Consider the following 25,929-nt stretch of genomic DNA (forward strand, 5'->3'; position numbering starts at 1 on the left):
ATAATAGCTCTTGCTCGACTGCAAGGATAATCCAAATGAAAAATAGAAATTAAGTAGTGGCACTGAGAAAAAGGTATGATTTAGATCAGTTTTTCCCAGAAGCTTCCTGGTGAAACATTAACATTATTCTCTTTCTTGCAGGCCTTTGTCAATCTTTTGAATTAGTTATGTGATTTAGAATTGCAAAGAGGAGATAAGAATGAAAAGAACATCTTATTCTTTGGATGGTGTTCATTTGGGAAGATAATTATCAGACATAGATTTTAGAATATTTTCTGATACCATAATTGCAGCTTGCGACCTGTCAAATACATAAATAGTTGACTTTTACTTATTGATCACTGGTACAATTGATTATGGTCAGTATAATTGAACTTGTTTAATAGTGCATGCTAGAACTTTGTTTTATATAAAAGACCATTTGATATCAGGCACCACAAGATGGCTGCTCTCTTGCTCTGTGTACAAGCCCTACCTCACCTTTATCTTACTTGCATGATTGCTTTCAAGCATCAACTGCATGAATGGCCTGACCCCCAATAAATAATTATTCTATTCTTCTGAGCAGAAGAGATTCATTATGTTATGTTATCAACAAGAAACCTTGGCCCTCATGATGGTTGCTAACCTGAAGATATGCTACCCAACATAAACAATAAGAGAAGGAGCTTTCATCACAATGTAAATCAAAAAAGATACTTGGCAACATATCTTCATTAAGGAAGCAATGCTTTGAGTTTCATTCCAGCTCAAGCTCCTTATTTCATTGATACTGGCACTGAGTTGCCTTGATCTAGTAGATGAGTGTTTTAAGTATAAACTTTAGGAGATACTCTGAGGTAAGAATGTATTTATATGTTCAAGAAAACCACTATAGTCAGAATATAATAAGAGAGGGAAAAGTAGGAGCAACTCTCCATTCAAGGATAACTTTGGTTACTGAAGGTGGACAGAAGGGGAATCAGGGAGACTAATTTAGGATATTGCAAAAAACAATGTTGTATGGTGATGAATTTACTGAGCCAATGGTGGTACTATTTATTGAGATGAAGAGCACTGGTTGTAAAAACAAAGGTGAAATCAAATGTCTTTGCCTAAGCAATTGGATGAATGGTCTTGCAATTTAAGGAGATGGGGGTTGCTAGATTAAGAGGTATAATTGAAGAAACAGGAAAATCAATAGCATACTTTTGGACATATTAAGTTGGACATTCTTATGAAAAAATCAAACTGAAGATGTCAAGTCTTCAGTTGAATATAAGGGTCTGAAATCCAGGTAGGAGGGCAGAGTTGGTAATCAAAATTTATGTCACCATTATCTGGATAGTTTTTAAAGTAATAGAAGTAGGTAAATCAGCTTACTTAGGGAGTGGATGTGGTTTAAAAAAAAAAATGACCGGTCTGGAGTTTTCCACTGCATAAAATTCAGAAAATGAAGGAATATTTAGCAAAGAAAATCAAGAAAGTGCTGCCAGTGAAATAAAAAGAAAATTTAAGAGAGTTGTTATATATGAGGCTAAGTGAATAAAAGTGAAGCTTATAAAAAAGAATGAGGAGGTAGCTAAGATACAGATTGGTCACTGTAAAAAATAATACATATGTTGGAATTTGAAGCAATAAAATTCCTTTCTAATATCCTCTTTTCAAGGTTATAGTCTCATAAGAAGCAATTATCATATAATGACTTTGCTACTATAAAAATAATTTCCTATTTCAGCATTGAGATGAATATCACATGAATTGACTGAAAGGGATGGAGGAAATACAGGCATAGTTTCTTATAATGGGTTGTGTCTATGGGTTCTACCTTTAATAAGAAATAATAAAGGCTGAAATAGATGTTTACAGAAGACTTCAAGTATCCATAACTCTGACACAGAGATTAAAATCGATGATACATATAAGTGATATAAACTATTATAAATGTATATTTAGGGTTATCTTGAGAGATTTGCACTGGAGTATGCCAATGAAAGAACATAATAACTTGATATCTATGGATTTTGTATCTTTCCCCTTAGGGAAATGGATCTATGCATGAAGAACCAATTTAACAATGTCTATAATTAAGTCTCTAACTTTTACAATATAGAAAGAAAATATGATTTGTGTTATAGCACAGTTTGAGTAGAGGTCTATGTATGTATCCAGGGACTTCATTACTTTCTCCTCAGCACTAAGTTGTACCTCCACTCCCTGAAGAAATTAAGTCTTCAATATCAACTATCAGGTGGATGGTGAAATATATTTTGGACTGCATTGACAAGAATGGAGCTACATTCTGCATAAAATGAGAATACAGGCAATTTCCTAGCTATCCTGCTAGGATAGAAAATCATGAATTGATTAGTTTACTTCTTCTTTGTTAGAAAACAAGTTGAGCCAACAGTGGAATTCATTTATTAATTTAATAAATATTTACTGCTATGTTCCATATTTTTGCTATGTTTGTGCTCAGATTTAGCTCCTAAGTGTATGTGAAATAACAATGCTTTTGTCCAACCAGCATCTCATAAGGCATAGATATGACCTAGAGACAAGATTAGAATACTTGAGGAATTATTACATCTGCTTATTTTGATTGAATCCATTCTAAAATCCAGCCAGTGGTAGATGTCTTACATATATTATCTAATTGAATTATCATAATAATCCTGCAAGACAATTATCTTTATTTATAAATGAGAAACTAAGGTTCTGTGAGTTTAATGAGGTCATTTAGCCAAGACATTAAGGTGTTTCAATAAGGTGGAAGTAGCGATTTTTCAAAGCTGCTTGGAGTTCAAATAAGATTAAAATATATAAATGATTGAATTTGAAAAGTCATTGGTAAACTTGAAAAGATGCTGTTTATAGAGTCAAATCATTGGTGACCTTGATAAGAATGGCTCTTTTAGAGTCAAAATAGTAGTCATTCATAGGCTTAGAGAAAGATGTCACAAGGAAATGAAAACCTGATTGGAGAGGATTAAAGACAGACTGGGACATGGAGAATTTGAAACAGGAAATGTAAACAGATTTTGCAGAAACTGCCTATAAAATGGAACAGATAACTGGTCAGTTGTTAGAGCTACTTAAAGTGTAAGGTTGAGGGAATGTTTTATAAAATTGAAGAATTATTTTGTATTTATGCTAAATTTACTGTGTGCAGGAGAGAATAAATACAATGATGCAAAAGGAATGGAGATAAGTGCAAGAGTGAAAGTTTTTACTTATAAGATGCAATGAGATATAGTGAAAATTTTTAAAATTTGGACTCAGGGAGACAGAAAAAGAGTTCTGACTTTGAAAAAGGAGGAAAGGGCAAATATATGGGGATATAGTATACAAAGTGAAAATGTTTTTTGCATAAGTAGATTGCTTTTATTTTCATAAAGAAGTAAGAAGGGAAGTCATTGACTAAGAATAAGATATTGAGACCATGTTAAATATTCCTTGACCTGAGTGAGAAAGTTAATCTATCACGGCAAAACAGTACTGTAAGTTCAGAGAGCTCACTTGAAATCTGTGGCTTTAAAAGTGAAGTGAGAGTGGTCTGCATCGGTGTGTATTCCTTCAAATAAATTCATCTGAGTTGGTGTAGGCCTAGTTGCTCTATTCTACATTTAAAGAAAAAGTCTTTAGTTTAAACAGAATTTTAGACAAGAAGAAGGGAAAGGGCTAATGAGGAAAGACTATTTGCAATGAAATGGCTATAGTAAGACTATGAAAAACAAGATGTTCAATGAGTGAAGAGAGGCATGAGGTCGATAATGACTGAAAGTAACCAAGAATTTAAAGGAAGCTTAATGTGAGAAAAATGAAAAATACCTGGAAAGTTAGGAGATGACACTGAGAGAATGAAATACTTGAAATGTTATTTTCTGAGGTGGTGTACTTACATTTTGTTTTGAATGTCTAGGAAATGACCAAGGCAAGAATGAGAGGCTGAGGTAAGCTGAAGAAAAAGATCTTCAGAAGTGATGAGGTGAAAGGAACAGAGACACTAGTTATATCTTCTCCATAGAGGTGGTTATATCTTCTCCATAGAGGTGAAGTCATGAGGAATGAGCTCAACCGAATTGGATATTTTGAGGTTGGAGGGAGAAATGAACCTATGGAATTGGATAATAAAAAGTTGAGGGACATAAAGAACAACTGACACATCTTCAAGCTGTATAGTATGTAATGGTGGGGGGATATAAGTATCACCTTGAGAAGGCTGGATGGACCCGGTATCTTCAGTGGGCAACTTGGATTCAGTTATAGCAAGAGCAATGTAGGAAACTTTGGAGAATAGACGACCGATATTTTACAGGTGATATTTATAAGTTCTTTAGGACATAGTGTGATTGGAGGGTGGGGGTGGATAAGAGCAGTGTAGGAGATAATGTCTGGTCAAAAGATAAATAAAAAGTATCTTGATGTGAGATAAGATAATGATGGCTGACATGGGACATTTATAATTTGGATGGTAATTTATCTTAAAAAGTACATAAAACATGATGAGATTAATCAGAATGATTTCTCAGAGGAAATTGAGTTTTTGGTTTCAGCTATAGCTCTTTTTGTATGGTTTTTCAATTAGGCTTTAGCACTGAAGGCAGGGTCAGGAACAAGCGCTTCAGTATGTGGGTAGAAGCAGGAAGTCAGGGAGTCAATATCTGAAGGCAGGGGAAAGAACAAGTGTGGAATAAAGCAAAGCAAGGGCTTACAGCATACTCAGTCAGAGAGGGGACAAAAGTAGTGCTGACCAAGTGTTCTTTTGCCAAGTTAGTGAGAAATCTTTGCTGAAGTTTTCCTGCATAACATAGAGTTTATTCCTAACTTAGGGACATTGATGAGCTCATTAATATATGAGGATTGAGTGGCATTTGTTTGAACAATACAGTAATGAAGGGGAAGAAACTCAAATAATTCGATTTCTGCTTCCTTCTCATTTGCCCCTTTTCTACAATGCCAATGAGTTGCTGTTCTACATAATCTACATCAGATTCCTTGATATTTTGGTGTTTTTCCCCATGGCAACAAAGTTTTTAAAAGGTAAGTATGTTATTGAAATATGTACTAACAGTAATGCTATAAGGTATCTAATATGCATTTTGTAAATCAAAAATTTTCCAACTTATTACTCTGTATTTAATTTACTTATTGATCTACATTTTTATTAAATAATAGTTGATTTACAATATTATATTAGTTTCAGGTGTACAACATAGTGATTCAATATTTTTATAGATTATTCTCCATTAAAAGTTATTATAAAATTTTGGCTATATTCCATGTGCTGTAAATATTTCCTTGTATCTTCTTTATTTTATACATAATAGTGTATAGATAGCCTCTTAATCCCCTTTCCCTATATTTCCCCTACCCCGATCCCTCTCCCCACTGGTAACCACTAGTTTGTTCTCTATATTGGTATGTCTGTTTCTGTTTTATTATATTCATTCATATGTTTTAATTTTTAGATTCCACATATAAGTGATAATATAGAGCATTTGTGTTTCTCCATCTGTCTTATTTCACTAAGGGTAATACACTCCAGGTCCCTCTATGTTGTTGCAACAAGCACAATTTCATTGTTTTCTATGTTTGAGTAATATGCAATTGTATATATATCACATCTTCTTTATACATTGAGTTTTTGATTGACATTTAGGTTGCTTCCATCTCTTGGGTATTGTAAATATTACTGCTATGAAAATTGAGATGCATATATCTTTTTGAAGTAGGGTTTTTTTTTTTGTTCATTTGTTTGTTTTCTTTGGTTATATACCCAGAAGTAGCATTCACTGGATTCTATGGAAATTTTGTTTTTAATTTTCTTATTTTTACCTTTTTTTTCTTTCTTGGCTATGTTGGGTCTTCATGCTGCACGTGGGCTTTCTCTAGTTGCAGCAAGCGGGGGATACTCTTAGTGGCAGTGCATGGGCTTCTCATGGCGGTGGCTTCTCTTGTTTTGGAGCATGGGCTCTAGGCATGTGGGCTTCAGTAATTGTGGCATGCAAGCTCAGTAGCTGTGGCGCACGGGCTTAGTTGCTCCACGGCATGTGGGATCTTCCCGGACCGGGGAACAAACCTGTATCCCCTGCATTGGCAGGTAGATTCTTAACCACTGCACCACCAGGGAAGTTCCTTGTTTTTAATTTTTGAGAAACCTTCATACTCTTTTCCATAATTGGCTGCACCAGTTTACATTCCCACCATCAGTGTACTAGGGTTCCTTTTTCTCCATATCCTCACCAACATTTGTTATTTGTGGTCTTTTTGACAATAGCCATTCTAACCATTGGCTATTGGCATTCTGACTAGGTGTGAAGTGATATCTCATTTGGTTATATTTGCATTTTCCTGATGATTAGTAATGTTGAGCATTTTTTCATATGCCTGTTGGCCATGTGTAAGTCTTCTTAGAAAAAATGTCTATTCAGTTCTTCTGCCCATTTTTAATGGTGTTGTGTGTTTTTTGATATTCAGTTGTATGAGCTGTTTATACATGTTGTCTATTAACCCCTTATCAGTCATATCATTTGCAAATATTCTCTCTTGTTTAGTAGAGATACTTTTTGTTTTGTCAATGATTCCTTTTGTTGTGCAAAATGTCTTAAGATTATTTAGGTCTCATTTGTTTATTTTTACTTTTGTTTCCTTTGCCTGAAGAGTCAGTTCCAAAAAAATATTGGTAAGACTTATGCCAACGACTGTTCTCCTTATGTTTCATCTAGAAGTTTTAGAGTTTCTGGTCTTACATTTAGGGATTTTTTTTTTTATCCATTTTGAGTTTATTTTTGTAGATGGTGTGATAAAATGTTCTAATTTCATTCTTGCCACATAGCTGTCCAGTTTTTCATGTACCACTTATTGAAGAAACTGTCTTTTCTCCATTGTATAGCCTTGCCTCCTTTGTTGTAGCTTAATTGACCATAAGTGCCTGGGTTTATTTCTGGGTTCTCTATTGTGTTCCATTGATCTATGTGTCTGCTTTTGTGCCAGCACCATACTATTTTAATTACTATATCTTTGTAATGTAGTCTGAAGGAGAGTGATGCCTTCAGCTTTGTTCTTTTTTCTCAAAATTGCTTTGGATACTTGGGGCCTTTTGTGGCTCTATACAAATTTTAAGGATATTTGTTTTACTTCTGTGAAAAATGTCATGGGTAATTTGAAATGGATTTCATTAAATCTGTAGAATGCTTTGTGTAGTGTGGACATTTTAACAATATTAATTCTTCTACTCCATGAACACAGGATATCTTTCCATTTCCTGTGTCATCTTCAAAATCCTTCATCAATGTTTTATAGTTTTCAGAGGATAGGTCTTTCACTTCCTTGGTTAAGTTTATTCCTAGACATTTTATTCTTTTTGTTGCAATTTTAAGTGAGATAGTTTTCTTTCTTTCTCTTTCTGATAGTTGATTATTAGTGTATAGATAAGCAACAGATTTCTTTCTATTAATCTTATGTCCTGGAAATTTACTGAAATCATTTATTAGTTCTAATCATTTTTTGGTGGAGACTTTATGATCTTCTATATATAGTATCACACCTACTGCAAATAGTGAGAGTTATACTTCTTCCCTTCCAATTTGGATGCCTTTTATTTAAATATCTTGTCTGTTGTGGCTAGGACAGCCAGTACTATGTTAAATGTTAAGTGGGCATCCTTTTCTTGTTCCTGATTTTTAAAGAGAGGGATTTCTGCTTTTCATCATGGAGTATGATGTTACTTGTGGGTTTGTCTTAAATGGCCTTTATTATGTTTGGACATCTTCCTCCAAACCAACTATGATGAGAGGTTTTATCATGAATGTACATTGAATTTTTTCAAATGCTTTTCTGCATCTGTTGAGATGATCATGTGATTTTACCCTTTTTTTTGTTAATGTGATGTATCACATTGACTGACTTGCTGTTATCGAAAGATCCTTGCTCTGTGGAATAAATGCTACTTGATCAAAGTGTGTGGTCCTGTTTATATATTGTTGAATTCAGTTTGCTAATATTTTACTGAGGATTTTTGTATCTATATTCATCAGAGATATTGGCCTGTAACTTTTTTTTGTAGTGTCTTTTTTTGTAGGTTTTTTTTGTTTGTTTGTTGTTTTAGTGTCTTTGTCTGGGGCAGTCACAGGAAGCCAGTCAGAGCCCCAGGCAGTTTTCAATCTGCTTCCTCCATGCTTTTCCCTAGAATAAGCAGGCATGTGCACAAACTCTTCATGAGCAGACTTTCAGTTTCCTATAACTCTCTGGTAAGTCCCACTGGTTTTTAAACCAGCTAAGGGGGCTCATCTTCCTAGGGTCAGACCCCGGGGCTGGGGTGCCCAATATGTGGCTGGAACCCCTTGCTCACCAGGAAGGATTCCTGAACCCCTGATATCTCCTCCTGTGTCCTTTGCTAGGGAGATGGGTCCTGACCCAATCACCTCTATTCCCTTTCTACCTAACTCTGTGTGGATCTTTGTTTTTATAGCCTTGGTTGTAGAAGAAACTTTCTGCCAGTCTCCAGGTTGTTTTCAGGGAGAGTTGCTCCACATGTAGATGTATTTTTGATATGTTCAGGGAGGAGGTGAGCTCAATCCTCCTACTCCGTCATCTTGATCTCCCATTCCAGACTGTTTATTTTTATAACATTTTTCTAGTTATTGTAACTCTTTTCAGAAAGAAATAATGATGGAATAGTGTTACTACAGAAACATGAATTTTTAAGAAACAAAATATTTACTTTATGATAAATATATTTCTTTTAAAAATTTACAACTTATATTTAAGTCAGAGTATTGAGTCACTTAATACCTTTTTTTTAATCAGTATTTTAAAAGTTTGAGTTAATAATATTTACTTAATTGTGAGTCAATAAATCTAGAAGGCTAACATTTAAATTATTGATAGCATTATTCATGAAGAACAGTGTTTTTTAAAATCAGTTTCAGTATCCAATGTATTCTATATGTATTTTCATTGAAATTTAAGATAAAAGTATGAATTTATACTAATAAGTAAATACAGATGATATTCTTGTAATAGTTTGTCTTATAATATCGGATTACTCTTTAATTAAACAGCTTTAGAACCTCAAAAATAAAATAATATTATTTTTTTAATTTTAAAATAAAGTGTATAAAGTTCATTATAAGTATAAATTTCAGAGAAAATCTATTTCAGATTTGTAAGTATTTTCTAACTATAATATTATGTAATATGCAAGATAATTGAAAATCATTCACTTGTTATTTAACTGACTTACTGGCTCACATTGACCTTAAATTAAGTGTGTGGGACAGGTGTTACAGTTAAGGTTTCATCTGTAAAATTTTACATTACTGAACATGTATAGGCTTTAGGTTAATATTTTATGTATTTACAAAAAATTTAAAAATTAAAAATGTTGCATACATTAAACAGTCACTTCTCTGCTGAATTCTATATTTAGTGGCCTGTTAGGGGAACCTTCACAGAGAATTTAAAATATAACTTGAGCTTTCCACTATACTCTTAGATATTGGTACTCAAAGTTCTTCCAGCATATCAGCTTTTTGCTATTCTTCATTGAGTATATTACTGCCCTCTGAATTTCCTTATATATTAAAAAGGAACTCCTGAGAAGAACATCCTGTATTCTCCTCATTTGATTTTTTTTTTAATCTTTCCTCTTGTTGATAAGTAGCATCTGTATATTTGTGATATTCATCTGGGAAAGTTGAGGTTCCCAGGCAACAAGTTGTCTCATAGAGCTTGGAACCTTAAACAAATGAGAAAGGGAGGTGGGGGAGAGAGAAAGAGAGAGAGAGAGAAAAAAAACTGCATCTAGATTCATATATTTTCTTCTAAATCTCCATTAAATTTGATAATTTCTCCAATTTGTCTTACCAAAGAAAAGAGGTCTTACTAGTAAGCATTATATCACATATATGTGTTTATTCTGTTGTTTTTAAAATATTTTATAAGAATCTGAGACATATATCTGTACACATACATGTTTTTGTACTAAACTTAATATTGTTAAGCATATAGTAGGGGCTTAATATTTTGATGCTTGCTAGAAAATAACATTATTTTGTAAGACATTGGGTTAAATGTTTATGAGTGCTATTTTATTTTATCTTTATAACAGCTTTTACATAAATTATTTTATTTTTCCTAATTTACTGATGAAAACAAACATTTCATTGATTAAGTGACTTGCAGGAAAGAGAGCCAGATTTATCACTAGTTCCAACCTTATTTCAGATTTGACTAACTTCAAAGTTTATGTTTTATCCATTATGAAATATTGTTGAATATGACACTAACCTGCTTTATCTCACAATTTTGTGCTCAAATATATAATAAACTTCACAATTTTGTGCTCAAATATATAATAAACTCCACCAACTGTTTATCCATATTATTATCACTTATTGCTTGGTAGTTTCACAGTGAGAAGACTAAAGAAGTATGTTTTAATTAGCTTAACATGTGGGTTTGTTTTGTCAGTTATCCTTGCATATTTTGAGTAGGAGTAGATAATAACTGTAAAACCACATCTATTAATACAAGTTACTTAAGAAAGGAAAAGTTGAATCTTAATTCTTATATAAAAGAATAATTCACATATGTTGTGAATGTTGTTTACTTCAAATATCTGTTACTACTTAGTATGAGGAATGAAACACTACAGACAAATTTTCAATTATTGTAATAAAAAAGAATAAAAGAAACAAGGTATATAAAGTAATCATGATATCAATAAAATGTTATTATTTTAATTAAAGTCTCAGAAACTCAGACCATAAGCATCAGGTTTTGAAAATGTATTTTTTTTCACCAAATGTGTTATACTCCAGTTTCCAGTGGACCAATTCACTAAGTTGGGAAAGAAAAAGAAGTGCTAGAGAAAGCTGAATTCAGAGTTGTTTGAAGATAACTAACTAATTAATTTATTAAAGTAATTAAACATATTTCAAATAGAGATAGATTGTATAAAGCTATATGAAAATTTTTTTAAGGCTATATGAAAAATTTCATATTTGGTAATTTATATAATAAAATCAAAGCACTGATGCGAGCAAAATTTAAAATATATTATAAAAATTATTTTAAGGGACTAATAAATGTTGTAATGAAAATATAATTCCATAAATGGTGTAATGAAAATATAATTCCATAGTTTTTAATGAAAAACATTTCTCTGAACTAGGTTTTGACCCAGTGTGTTCACTAATTAATTCATTTTATTACAATTACTGGACTTATTTGTTCCTAGGAAACAGGTTTAATGTAAGAATATAAAAGGTTTAAATAGAAATAATGTATATCTTTAATATCTGTGTAGAGGACATTATTCCTGATTTTTGAAAAAAGACAATCACACGAATCTCATACATCAAAATTGCTTTAATATTCAGGAAAACTTCAGAACCATTAGTACCATTGTAGGTGATTTAATAATTAGATAAATTTTCATACTTCTTTACCTATATAAAGTATTCCTGTTCCCTAGCCCACTCCATTTACTAAACTCTTAATTTTCCTTTATAACTTCTTAAACCTCTGTCTCCTCTGAACTTTCCCGTTACTTCTAGACTCAGTTATTCATGGCACTACTGATTTCCCTAGAGTTCTTTGCCTGCATTCATGCATTACTGATCATCTTATATTATTTCAATTACATGTTTTCAGGTTTTTTTCTACCTTTGGTCATAAATAATTTTAGGGCAAGCAGCACACCTTATGAATTATTACAACCAAAATATATAGCATAGAGCTTGTCATATAGTAGCCACCCTCTGAATAATCTATGGATTCAAACAAGTTTTGGTACAAAATGGCCACTACTTATATTGCATTTCAATGTACTGCACACACACATAAACACACACAAATTATATATATATATATATATATATATATATATGTATATAACAGCATTGTTATATTTCTATTTTGTGTTTATGCCAATATTCCAGATGAAAACTATAAGGAAAATAAAGAGTTTGTCTAATCTAATTTTCCCATAGTCACACAGCAAATACATGGTGGGTGGGGAAACATATTTACCCTACATTATAAGATAGTCCTTTGGAAAATTCTTTTAAAGTATTCATGGAGAAATCAGTGCTTAGGAATTTCACTAACCCTTCGACTCATTGTTATTCCTTTTATTGGAAGTGGCAAAATCTCAGCTTAGACTAATTTAATAAATATAATTAATTGGCTCACAAAAACTGAAAAATCAAAGGGTAGTTTTGCATTCAATCACCTATGGATCTAGGTGCTTAACCACTTCATTGAAAAAAAATAAATCAGTCCTTCATCTGCTCACTACCTCACTCTCGTTTCTATTCTGGCAAGTTCATTAGTAGTTGGCTCTCAAACTTTAGTCAAGTAAAACCCCCAGTCCCATTTTTGGAACCCAGAGATGTGATCAGACTCACTTACAACAAATGACATGAAAGGGGGGACAATTTCTTCTAAAGATGCTGACCAGATCAAAAAACATCTTGTGTTAATAAACGAAGCGGGAAAGTTAGTTTGAAAAATATTCATGACATGAAATAAAATTTCCCTCTCAAATCTCTCTTTTCTTCCCAGTACCAATGTCAGCAGGTGATCTTCCGAATTGCATAGGGCCATTTTTATATTTCCTTAATAAATTTCCTCAATTTTCCTTCTTTTGTATAGGCATTGCAGTGTCATAGTCAAACCATGGGAAATAACACTCCCCCAACACTGTAGATGATGGTATCCAGAGCCATCCAGAGCCACATAATTGAACTAACTTTTAAATTTTCTACTTTTAACTAGGACTACATTTTAATTGGGACTATGATAAAAATTATTTTAGTTAACAAAGAAGGGGGTAGTTAATTCTGCTTGAGATGAAGTCCTGGTCAGGAAATGCTTTAAGTCAGGTGTGGACTTTTAAGCTAAGCCTTAAACATTAAGTAAGTTTGTGGGGTTTTGTTTTTGTACTTGTTGCAATTAGGAGATAAAGAGAAAAACTTTAAGCAGAGCAAATGGCATACCCAATGCCTTGAGATATAAAAGTTTATGACTCCTTATACAATATTCTGCCATGAATAAAGAAGAAGATGCTGCAGGAGATGAAGTTGGAATGGTAGGTGGAAGGTAGTTTGTATCATACTTAGGTCTTTGTGAATTTTTTGTTGTTATTAATGAGTTTTGGTTAGAGTTTTTGTTAGTATTCCTAGACAAGATGCTTGTGAAACTTGTTTAAGTCTTTTTACTTAAGAGAAAGAGGAAGGAAGGAAGGAAGGAAGGAAGGAAGGAAAAGATAAAGGATTTTTTTTTAATCCTGACATTATTTTATTTATTCAAATTATTTGAAATTTGGAGAGCAATTTCTGCCTTAATATGCAGGAAAAAAGCCTTCTACTCACTGAAATTCCTATGAAAAATGTCAGAATGAGCATTAAGTTTGTATTACTTTGGAAATCCCTGCCCCTTACCTGTATGTCCTACCTTGATGCATTGGTAGACCAATTGATTATAACTTGGATAATTTAGATATTTATTAGCATTTTTAACAACTAAGAATAATGAAGAAAATTTTTCTAAGTGAAATAACTTCTAAAAAAAGGAACTGAGTTAATATTATTGTAGGATAGAGAAAGTTCTAAGAATTCTGTCGTAAATATTGCCCTTGTGGTAGGCAGCTTCTAATAGGGTCTCAGTAATCCCCACCTCCTGGTATTCACAAATTTATGTGATACCCTCCCTTTGAGTGTGGGCTGGAACTAGTGACTTGATTATAATGAATGAAATATAATAAAAGTGATGGGATGCAACTTAGATTGATTTACATAAAAGCTGTGACTTCTGTTTTATTGTGTCTCAATTTTCACTTGCTGTGAGAGACGTTAGCTCCTGTGTTTTTTAAAAATTGACATATAATATTGTATAAGTTTAAAGTATATGATGTGTTGATTTCATACATTTATATACTACAATATGATTACCATCATAGAGTTAGCTAATACCTTTATCACATCACATCATTTCCTTTATGTGGTGAGAACAAATGAGATCTAGTCTCTTTGGTACTTTGAAGTTTATAATATAATATTGTGACTATAATCTAGTCTTTCAGGGACACTCACGTGGCAAGGACTGATGTCTCCTGCCAGTAGCCAGTGAGGACAGGAGTCCTTCCAACAACTACTTCAAGATCAGTTGTATATTCTCCCTCAGTTGAGTTTTGAGATGACTGCAAGGCCTGGGCAAAACCTAAATCGTGACCTTGTAAGAGGTCTTGTGTTGGATGGATCTAGCTCAGTAGAACCTGAATTCCTGATTTGCAGAAACTGAAATAAATGTTTGTTATTTTAAGTCACTAAAATTTATGGTAATATATGATATAGCAATAGATTATTAAAATGCCTTTCTTTTGAGATGCCAAATGGCTTTTATTTTCTCTTTCCTCAGTCACAATATCTTGGTTTACCCATTTACTCCTGGCACAGGAGTAGGAATGGTCTGCACTAGCCAAAACCAGTATTAAACTGAGAATCAGAGTGTGGCAGGAAACATTTTGATGCCTAAAGCAGGAATGAATTTGGACAATGCCAACCTCAGAAAGCCATAGAGAAAGAAAGGGCTTAAAATGCTTCCATTCTGAGAGCTGAATGCCTTTTCCTACTAAGAAACTAATGATGTAATCCCCTTTAAATTCTATCATGTAGATCTTTTCTAATAGATTTCTATAGACACTAATGTGTACAATTATCAGTTTCCTGGGAAAAGGAGTTTAACTGCTTTAATGGAAGGGAGCATGTGTTAGTTTGCTAGGGATTCCATAACAAAATATTACAGACTTGGTGGCTTAAACAAGAGAAATTTATTTTCTCTTGGATTTGATGGTCAGAAGTCTAATATCAAGGTGTCAGCAGGTTTGGTTTCTTCCAAAGGCTCTCCCCTTGTCTTGCAGATGGCTGCTTTCTGGATGTGTTCTCACATACTTTTCCCTGGCCTGTGTGCACATATCTGATGTCTTTCTCTCTGTGTGTCTTAATTTCCTTTCTTATAAAGACAGCAGTCATACTGCCTTAGGACTTATCATAAATGAGATCATTTTACCTTAATTATCTCTTTGAAGGCCCTATCTCTACATACAGTCACAATCTGAGGTACTGGGGGTTAAAACTTCAGCATAGAAATTTTAGTGGGTACAGGGCCAAAATTCAGTTTTCTTTTTGATTTCAGTAGTTGGGTCACACTTAGGCATTTGGGTCATGGGCTTGCCTATATGTTTCTATGAAAAGGGAGAAATTGTAGTCCTAGTTAAAACCCACAGACCTGGGCTTCCCTGGTGGCGCAGTGGCTGAGAATCTGCCTGCCAATGCAGGGGACATGGGTTCGGGCTCTGGTCTGGGAAGATCCCACATGCCACGGATCAACTAGGCCCGTGAGCTACAACTACTGAGCCTGCGCGTCTGGAGCTTGTACTCCACAGCAAGAGAGGCCGCGACAGTGAGAGGCACGCACACCACAATGAAGAGTGGCCCCCGCTCACCGCAGCTAGAGAAAGCCCACGCACAGAAACGAAGACCCAACACAGCCAAAAATAAATAAATAAATAAAATTAAACAAAAACAAAAAAACCCAGAGACCTAATTTGTCTTACTTGTCAGCTATCTTTACAGTGTGATGAATTAGTGACAGGTCAATTAGTCAACAAGCATTTGTATAGAACCAAGTTTGTTTAAAGAACATACTTAGCCAAACATTGTGTCTAGATCAAATGTATTACTCTATCTTTCTAAATAATCACTATTGATTTTTTTGACAAAATTGATGTCATAATACAGTTTTTAAAATTATTCTAGTTTGTGAGTTTGTATGTCTATAGATAACACAATGCTGCTCAAAACAAATACATGCATCTATCTTCTACTTTTTATTTGATATGAAACACATAATTAGACTATAAATCGAGAATTGTACATTTTTAGGTAAATTATGTGCATCTCATTCTATTTATCATGATTTAGGTTTTGAAATGGTTTGGGAGGTTGAAGAGATCTGGTTTGAGATCCTGGTTTGACTATTTACTAGCTGTGTCATCTTTATGACATGTGTCATCTAAACATCAGTGTCTTCATCTTTAAAAGAGAAGAAAATTATGCCAAATTTGTGGCAGTTACATGTGGGAAAATAGTTTGTGAATATACTGAGAAATGAATGAGTGTAGAAAAAATAAGGTGAACAGATGGAAAATTACTGAAAATCCAAAATTTGTTATTTCTTTAAGGCTGCCTTTAAAATTGTTTTGTAAAATAATGTATTATGGAAACCTATAACAATGTTATATGTCAAAATGAGTGAAAGAATGAAAAGGCCTATTACCCTAACTTTTTTTTTTTTTTTTTTTTTTTTTTACCAGACCGGGGCACGAACCTGTGTCCCCTGAATCAGCAGGCGGACTCTCAACCACTGCGCCACCAGGGAAGCCCACCCTAACTTTCTTAATAGAATTCCTGAAGCATTTTCTGTTCTCCAGGTAATATTGCCTTGATATGCTAAGTAGAGAAGCAATGTGTTTAAAAGTCATTAATCTCAATTAGCTTTATTTTCCACCAGAAAGTTGTTCAAATGACCTTACCTATGCAAATTAGACCTAATTGCTCCCAGTAAAGGAGCCAAGTTCAATTATCTGATATCTTGGATTTCAGCCAGTGTATTTTGTCCCAAATATTTCAAACCTTCAGGAACTCATTTAGCATCTCTTTTAACATAATGCCCTTTAGGGCACCCAGAATCTATAGAACTGGTGATATAACTTAATTTGTAATTTACTGTGTTTTGCCTTATCAACGTAACTTATTCGTGTCTTCACTTCAAGCTAAATTGATATAATAAGAGGTCCTGCCAAAAGTAGCAGCACAACTTCACTTCAAATCTAGAAAATAATATAATGGAAATCATGAATGTGAATGTCTTATAAAAAAATAGTTTTAGAATTTCTAAAAGCAGTCACATTTAATGTTTCTAGCATCTTGCTGACTCTTAATACCAGGGCACCATGGTTTGAGCTAGGGACAAACACTGAAGTCTTAAAATGTATACTGGTAGTGTGTCATTTTTAAAATGTTAGGCATATACCTTGTGTGTGTGTATGAGTGTGTGTGTGTGAGTGTTTATGTGTGTGTGTAGGGAGTGCAAAGTAAAAATGAAGGTCTTAGGTCCTAAAACTAGACATTCATAGTTTGACACTTAACTCTATAAGATACCAGCAGTATGAGTTTTAACGTTAACCTCAGTTTTTCTCATTTTTGAACTTGGGACAACAATGAAGCCTACCATTCAACCAGAATTAAATGTGATAGCTCATGGAAGTGCTTAGCACAGTGTTTTATAGAGGGAGAAAACAACATCAGCCATTATTATTGCTATGTTAGTTGAAATTCTTCTCAGGGTCAGTTAGTGCTTAACTTTGTTCTGTGAAGCATATCCTGACTTGACATACAGTTGCTGAGCATACTTAGAGTTCACCAAATGCAAACATATAAAATGTACAAAGTGTATCAAGTCTTTCAAGACCATTTGATGCCTGGAAGAACAAAAACGTCTCAATTCCATTAAGCCAAAAATTTGGCATTACTTTTGTGAAATATTGACTATTGCTGTGTTGCCAAACCAACAGATAATTGTGCATAAAAAGATTTTGTCCTCCTCCACAATTTTCTCATAAATCCAAGAACTACTTATATTGTATAGGAGATGTCAAAATGTTTTATAATCATCTTAGATTTCACTGCTCTAGAAATAATGCTATTGTTGAGATTAGTTACAATGAAATGTACTTCTGGAGAAGTTGTATTTTCTTGGATAAAAGTGAGCATAGTTAAAAGCTCTTAAATTTCTGCCACACATTTGGATTATCAGTTTATACCATCTTTTGAGACAGCAAAATACTAAAACTTTCTTTTTTCTTATAGAAAAAGAAATTTCATTATGACTTTAATGTCATTTTATGGCTTATTGTGATAGGCAGAGAAATGCCCTCAGTAAAGATGCTAATGCCCTAATCCTTACAACCTTTGAATAGGTTAGACTGCAGAAGGAACTTTGCAGAAGTAATTATGGTTTGGGACCTTAAAATAAAGTGATACCCTGGTGAGCCCAATCCAGTAGCCTAAGCCCTTAATATCCAAGAACTTTATCTGACTCAGAACAGAGGAGTAACGAAGCAGATAGAAAGATCAGAAAGAGCTGAAGAATATGGGACACTTGACCATGTGCTGCTGGCTTTGAAGGTAGAGGAAGGTGGACATGAACCAAGGAATGTGGATAGTCTCTAGAAGCTGAGAATCACCCATAACCAACCATCAAGAAATGGAAACCTCAGTCTCACAACCCTAAGGAACTGAATTAGGCCAACAATCTGAAAGAGCTTGGAGAGGATTCATCCACAGAGCCTCTAAAATGAACACAGTTATGCTGATAACTTGATTTCTTCCTTGTGAAACCTGTAACAGAGAAACAGCTGAGCTATACTGTGCCCAGGGTTCTGACCTACAAATTATGAGATAATAAGTGAATATTTCTTGAAACTGCTGAATTTGTGGCAATATTTCATATGGTAATACTAGAAAATTAATACATTTATTTAATATCTTTCTATTCTGTATCCATGATGCTAATATTTATGAAGCCAGTTAGATTTGGATAAGAGAACAGAGACTTTCATTTCCACTTCATAACTAACCTCTTTTTATTTGCTCTCTGAAATCCCTGCTTAAATTTGTTTTCTTCTTTTTTCAAAACATGTGGTATTTATTTATTACAATACTTGGGACCAATTAACCCTTCAAGAAATAGCATGGATCAAAGCCATTAGGTAAATCTCTACTGGAATACATTTGCTTCTTAGAAGCACTCAATTCTAATACTAGAATATACCACCCGACTGTGGCAGACAGACTCTTAAGTTGGTTTCCATCATCCCAAATTACTGATATTCATGTCTTTGTATTATTCTCTTCTTTTGAGTAAGTGAGAACTGTGACTCACCTATGACAAGTAGAATATAATAAATGTGATGATTTGTATAAAATTATATTACATAGATTGTAATGTCGATCTTGCTAGGTGAGACTCTCTGCCTTACTGGATTTGAGAAAGCAAGCAGGCTGCTAAGTTTGCAGCAATATTGTTACACAGAAGTAGATAACAAATGCAATGCCCTTATTTAGATTAGTAGTAATGTTAAATGACACTTATTGCTGCTACTTGAAAGACACCAGAAGGTGAGGACTAATAAAGGAACCCATCAGTTAAGTAAGTATCTCTATCATGAATTTTGAAAATAACAGAGCAACTGGTCAATTTATCCAATTATAATTATATTTGGAATATTTTTACACTCTTAGCTGCTGGTATAATTATTATATTTAATCAGTAAAGAGTTTTGTTTGGAATATGTTTTAAGTACCAGCTAGTTTTAATGGAGTCTCTATTCACAGTAGGTTGGACTTGAGGTTTTACAAGGCAGACTGAATCTAGCTTGCTAAGTAATAAAGAGATCAGAAGGAATAGAGCCAAAGACTGGAAGAAGAAAAAGAAAAACTGAGGGTTAGGGTGGAGACAGGCCTTGAGAAAAAAATATACCTAATGATAGAGTTTAAATAAAATTATATGCACTTTTTTTACTTCTAAAATCTTCAGTAAAACTTTAAAAAATAATGACAATCTGGGTGTAATTTGAGATTATTTTGCCAGTCAAGTCACCGAAGATGCTGAATTTATATCAAGGATATCTTGATACTTATACTGAATTAATCCACAAAGACATTAACTTTTTTGTTCACCTTGATGATTAATAAATAATACCTTATTTAAAAGGAGGTATCCTTGTAGTATACTTAGTATCGTAGTATTTCTTGACCTCTTTTTTTAAATTGCTAATGCAATATATTTTTTCTGCTTCTTCATATGTCAAGTAATATCTGATTTTATGGAAGACATTATGGTTGCTCCATTTTTCAAAGTTTAATTTGTGTTTTCTTCCTTAAAGCGAGGGTTGAGTTTGTTTTGATAGACAGTTAATTTCCAGGTATTTCATCTTGATCCTGCTGAGCCTTGATTTCTAGATTTGTTAGGACATTTCTGTACAGTCCTTACTATATGGGTAGCTTTACTACTGGTAGATAGCCTTTCAGGGACTTTAACCGAATATCTGGAGAGTTTAACAAGGTTTATCTGGTTGGTAGAACTTCACCATCTCTAACAGCATTTCCGTCACTGACATCTGTCTTCAGCTCACAATCTCCAGTGTGTGTCTCTGCCAGAACTTGTAGAGTTTTCTTCTCATCATTTAGAATTTATTATTTTCCAAAAGAATCAAAGGAATCTGCCTGCAGATTTCTGAAACTTCTTATCCATGTTTCTCTTTTTAATACCCTGCCCTGCAAATTTTAGTTTCCTTGTCATCAAATTTTTGTATATTCCCTTTGCTCAGTGTACCACCGCTCTTTCTTCAGGCTCCATCTCTCTGTTCAGTGATTCATAAAGTGCGCTAAGCATAAAGATGAAACGAATAGGCAGGTGTTCCTCATTTTAGTCCACTTCGCTTTATTGTGCTTCACAGATATTGTGTTTTTCACAAATTGAAGGTTTGTGGCAACCTTGCATTCAACAAATCTATAAGAACCATTTTTCCAGCAGCATTTGCTCACATCATGTCTCTGTGTTGCATATTTGTAATTCTCACAATATTTCAAACTTTATCACTATTATATTGGTTATGGTGATCTGTGATCAGAGATCTTTGATGTTACTACTATAACTCGCTGAAAACAGATGATGGTTAGCATTTTTTAAATTAAGGTATGTACATTGTTTTTAGACATAATGCTTTTATTTATTTATATTATTTTTTTTGCGGTTCGCGGGCCTCTCACTGTTGTGACCTCTCCCGTTGTGGATCACAGGCTCCAGACGTGAAGGCTCAGCGGCTATGGCTCCCAGGCCCAGCAGCTCTGCGGCATGTGGGATCTTTCCGGACCGGGGCACGAACCCGTGTCCCCTGTATTGGCAGGCAGACTCTCAACCACTGCGCCACCAGGGAAGCCCAGAAATAATGCTTTTGACTCACTTTTTTATGGTATTTGCTTTATTGTGGTATTCTGGAAGTGAACCTGTAATATCTCTGGGGTATGTCTGTATTGTTCACCTCATATGTTTTCCTTTTCTCAAAACTCACATTCCTCTGTATATTTTCTATTTTCAAAGAATTTTTTTCTTAAATTTTATCTAAAATTGTTTCATATATTCTGTTCTAAAACTGAGTATAGTAAGAGAGCCATTCCCATACTCATTCCTTTGTCAATATTCAGCCACTGTCTACAAGTCAGTATAAATTCATACCACTGGCCATTTTTTCATTCAGGAATCTGGGCAATAAGATATATTGTTCAAACTGTTTCCCACTGGGAAAATTTTCCATTTACACTGCCATCCAGAAGAAACCTTCTGTGAGTCTATAATATGCTAGCATATTACACCAAATCATAGGAAAAACAAAACCAAAATCTTTTAATGCTTTAGCCATAAGGGGATTGTCCATAAATCCATATGAGTGCATAGACAAATAGGATGTAATTCATGAGGTATAAATGTTTGAAACTGTGAAACACCTGCTATGTAACTTATTCTGCCTTCTAATTTTGCTCAGATAATATAGATAGATAGGTACATAAATAAACAGATAGAATTTATGCTTAATCATGGAATACTGATTATGATTATGATGCAACTAACTAATTAAATAGTTTTATGGCTCATATTCCCCAGTTCAGGATTTGCATTTCAGTTCACATGATTATTTGGTGTCCTGTGGTTCAGTGAGAGGCTATTATGCAAAGTAATAAAAGTTGCTTGTAGAAGACAACATGATTTCACCACAAAATGTCTTGTTTTTCTGGGTTTTTTTTGTGTTTTTTTTTTGCATTACATGGGCCTCTCACTGTTGTGGCCTCTCCCGCTGCAGAGCACAGGCTCTGGACGCACAGGCTCAGTGGCCATGGCTCACTGGCCCAGCTGCTCCGCGGCATGTGGGATCTTCCTGGACCGGGGCACGAACCCATGTCCCCTGCATCAGCAGGCAGACTCTCAACCACTGCGCCACCAAGGAAGCCCAAAATGTCTTGTTTTTTATACTCTGACTTCTATTATTGAGGAGTGTCAGAGGGTCCACACAGTATCCCCATGTGCAGACACACTTCTTACACCATTGATTTGTTTGGATATTAAACCCAAAAGGGCACTTTGGACCAGCTTCAAGCAATTGTCCTACTCTGGAAAGTTTTAAAGATTAGACAGTAAATGAGCTGGAATAGGTTTCAACACACCATGAGCCATGGAACCCATCAAGTAATATATCTCACTCTATGTATCTGGTGCAGCAATGCCCGCCAGCTTTCTTTCTTCACCTGTAGAGGCTATCCCAATACATCCACACACTACAGCCCATGAAATGTCACCAATTAATCAGGCTCATAAATTTGATGTGGTTAATGATAAATGCAATGGATTAAACAATTAATAGGAAGAGGTTATCAGACTGAATGAAGAAACAAGGCCCAACTGTACTTTGTCTGTAGTAGGCACACATTAGATATAATATAAAAATAGATTGAAGGTAAAAGGATAGAAACAAAGATATATCATGTAAATAGCAACCACAAAAAATCTGGAGTAGCTATATTCATGGCAGACAAAAGAGAAATTAGTACAAAAAATATTACTAAAGTTAAAAAAGGCATTTATAAAAATAAAAGGAGAAATCTATCAACACAGAACAATTAAAAAGATATATGCACCTGATAAGTGACCACCAAAATACATGAAGCAAACCTGGAAGAAATGAAAAGAAAATGGATAATTCAGCATTTCAACAATAATAGTCAAAGACTTAATACCTCACTTCCAATAATAAATAGAATAACAAGAAAAAAGACCAGCAAGAAATAGAAGACTTGACCAGCTTTAAATATATACCAAATGATGTAACAGACATCAATAGAACACTATACCCTCTAACAGCAGAATATACATTCTTCTCAAGTACACAATGAACATTCTGCAGTATAGATCATACCCTAAAACATAAAACAAACCTCAACAAATTCAACAAAATAGAAAAAAAACATATAAAATATGTTCTCAAACCACAAAGGAATTGATTTAGAAATCAATAACAAATAGAATTTGGTAAATTCATAAATACATACAAACTAAACAACACAATCCTAAATAACCAATGGCTCAAATAAGAAATCTAAAGGGAAATTAGAAAATATTTTGAACTGAGTAAAAATGAAGACACAACATGCCAAAATTTATGAGATGCAGCTAGAAGGACATTTATACTGGTAGATGCCTCCCTTAGAAAAGAAGAAACATCTGAAATCAACAACCTTACTTTCCAAATTATGAAAATAGGAAATGAAGAGCAACCTAAACCTAAAGCAAGCAAAAGGAAGACAATAAAATAGGAAGTAATAGCTAATGGGATAGATTTCTCTTTGAGGTGACAAAAACATTCTAGAATTGACTGTGGTGTTTGTGCAATTTAAATGCATGAATTTTATGATATGTAAATTATATTTCAATAAAGCTATCTTTAAAAATTAATGTGCCTTTCTCACACACTTTGAAGTACATCATAATACTAAGGAGATATCTCTTAGACATTTGCAAATATTATGTGTACATAAATGAGCAAAGGATAATACACTAACAATTGTGCCCTATATTTTTTCACCCTCTGTAATTTTTTTTTTTTTTTTAACCTGATAAGTGACCACCAAAATACATGAAGCAAACCTGGAAGAAATGAAAAGAAAATGGATAATTCAGCATTTCAACAATAATAGTCAAAGACTTAATACCTCACTTCCAATAATAAATAGAATAACAAGAAAAAAGACCAGCAAGAAATAGAAGACTTGACCAGCTTTAAATATATACCAAATGATGTAACAGACATCAATAGAACACTATACCCTCTAACAGCAGAATATACATTCTTCTCAAGTACACAATGAACATTCTGCAGTATAGATCATACCCTAAAACATAAAACAAACCTCAACAAATTCAACAAAATAGAAAAAAAACATATAAAATATGTTCTCAAACCACAAAGGAATTGATTTAGAAATCAATAACAAATAGAATTTGGTAAATTCATAAATACATACAAACTAAACAACACAATCCTAAATAACCAATGGCTCAAATAAGAAATCTAAAGGGAAATTAGAAAATATTTTGAACTGAGTAAAAATGAAGACACAACATGCCAAAATTTATGAGATGCAGCTAGAAGGACATTTATACTGGTAGATGCCTCCCTTAGAAAAGAAGAAACATCTGAAATCAACAACCTTACTTTCCAAATTATGAAAATAGGAAACGAAGAGCAACCTAAACCTAAAGCAAGCAAAAGGAAGACAATAAAATAGGAAGTAATAGCTAATGGGATAGATTTCTCTTTGAGGTGACAAAAACATTCTAGAATTGACTGTGGTGTTTGTGCAATTTAAATGCATGAATTTTATGATATGTAAATTATATTTCAATAAAGCTATCTTTAAAAATTAATGTGCCTTTCTCACACACTTTGAAGTACATCATAATACTAAGGAGATATCTCTTAGACATTTGCAAATATTATGTGTACATAAATGAGCAAAGGATAATACACTAACAATTGTGCCCTATATTTTTTCACCCTCTGTAATTTTTTTTTTTTTTTTTGCAGTACACGGGCCTCTCACTATTGTGGCCTCTCCTGGTGTGGGGCACAGGCTCCTGACGCACAGGCTCAGCGGCCACGGCTCACAGGCCTAGCTGCTCCATGGCATGTAGGATCTTCCTGGACCGGGGCACGAACCCGTGTCCCCTGCATCGGCAGGCGGACTCTCAACCACTGTGCCACCAGGGAAGCCCCGACCCTCTGTAATTTTTAGTAGAGGTTAGAATTGCCTGTTTTGGAAACTTTATTTGAACAGGTATACATTTAGTAAAGTGAACATACAATTTACAGTTCAATAATTACATGTGACAAGCTTACACATCAATAAACAGAACATTATCAACACCCCAGAAACCCTTTTTGGCCTCCCTGCTGTCACAATGTTCCCAACCCCAAGAAGCCCAACAGGAAGAAAACTCCTTTTCTGACAAAAACTCAGCCAATGAAAAGCCACAGACTCTTTGTTTACTATAGCCCTCCCAACTTCTTTATCCCCTCTGTAAGTGTTCTCCTTCCCCTTGCACATGGTCTGACTTGGTTGCAAACCCTGAAATGCAATTCTCTTTTGATCCCAAATAAAAAAAAATTCTTGTTGGAGAAATAATTGACAGTGTATTTGTTTTAGGTTAACATTGTGTATATTTATCTATATACATATAAATATATGTACATATATAATTGAGAATTATAGAATCATGTTCCAATTAAAAATTTAAAATGCTGATATGTTAATGTGGATTATGTTTACTCTATAGATAAATTTAGAGATAATAAGCTTATTTACAGAATTGTCATTTAACCTATGAATGTAATATATCCCTGTGCTTGTCTTTTTCTCAAAAATATCTTGTAGGTTTTGAAGATCTTATATTTATTACTACCTATTTACATTTTATGATGCTATTGTAAATTGTACTATTTTAAAATTTTTACTTTCTATCTTCTTTGTTGCTTGTATACAGGAATTCATATTTATGTCTTATCTTGTAACTTAGTTCACTTCGGTCAATTAGTTCAACTATATATTCTTCTGATTTTCTACACACACAAGAATGCCTTTTGCTTTCTTTAAGATAAATGCTATCATAAAGAATTTTTAAAATGCTAAGATTCAAGTTGTCAAAGTTAAAAAATATTCTAGATTTTGAGATTAATGTCATGTTGAAGAAGACCTTCTATACACTGAG

The sequence above is a fragment of the Neophocaena asiaeorientalis genome, unplaced genomic scaffold (genome assembly GCF_003031525.2).
Source record: "Neophocaena asiaeorientalis asiaeorientalis breed wild unplaced genomic scaffold, Neophocaena_asiaeorientalis_V1.1 scaffold601, whole genome shotgun sequence".
Taxonomy (NCBI): domain Eukaryota; kingdom Metazoa; phylum Chordata; class Mammalia; order Artiodactyla; family Phocoenidae; genus Neophocaena; species Neophocaena asiaeorientalis.